Below are 1,054 nucleotides of genomic sequence, written 5' to 3' on the forward strand. Positions count from 1 at the left end.
TATATATATATATATATATATATGTATATATGACGGGCTTCTTTCAGTTTCCGTCTACCAAATACACTCACAAGGCTTTGGTCGGCCCGAGGCTATGGTAGAAGACACTTGCCCAAGGTGCCACGCAGTGGGAATGAAACCGGAATCATGTGGTTGGTAAGCAAGCTACTTACCACACAGCTACTCCTGCGCCTATATATGATATTATTTATATATAATTCTACTAGTTTCAGTCATACAGAGATACCGTATTTAAGATTTTAGTTGATTTCAGTGTTTCAATGGACGTATTTTTATCGAATGACTTATTCTTTTAGGCTTATCAATTCGGGGCCATGAACCATCATCTCGTTGTGAAACTTCACCACATTGCTCTGCCTGCACCATGCGCTCTGCACACAGTGAGCATACATACATACATCCGTACATACATACATACATACATACATACATACATACATACATACATACATACAATTAGACATGTATATAGATGCAGTAGATAAAGTTTATTTCAAATTCTCTGTTTAATATATCTTTACATATAACACATTACCTTTATACCGAACACATAATAAATCCACAGTATCAATCTCTTTGTATCGGAGATAGATTACTCTATATCTGCATTTTATTCAAGCCTCATATTTCAGCCTCCTTCACCACGACACCCAAAGCGTATGCATATTTTAATATGCGAATATATACAAGCATATGCATATATATAAGCATGTGCATATTTTAATATGCGAATATATATGCGTGTAGAGTTAATTCACGTATGGAACAATTCATCTGTATAATAGATATGCATAAACTCAGAAAAGAGCAACTGAATAAATTTATTCTACGAATATATTATTTGCCAATTTTGGGATCATATGCCCTCCAGAGAACGTGCAGATAGACAACAGAAATATTCCAATTGTAATCTAATTTTGTCACATTCAACTTAAGTGAACTCAATATTTCTTAGTGAGATTGTTTCTCTCTCTCTCTCTCTCTCTCTCTCTCTCTCTCTCTCTTTCTCTCTCAATATATATATATATATATA

This window comes from Octopus bimaculoides, chromosome 1 (assembly GCF_001194135.2).
Source record: "Octopus bimaculoides isolate UCB-OBI-ISO-001 chromosome 1, ASM119413v2, whole genome shotgun sequence".
In the NCBI taxonomy this organism is placed as follows: domain Eukaryota; kingdom Metazoa; phylum Mollusca; class Cephalopoda; order Octopoda; family Octopodidae; genus Octopus; species Octopus bimaculoides.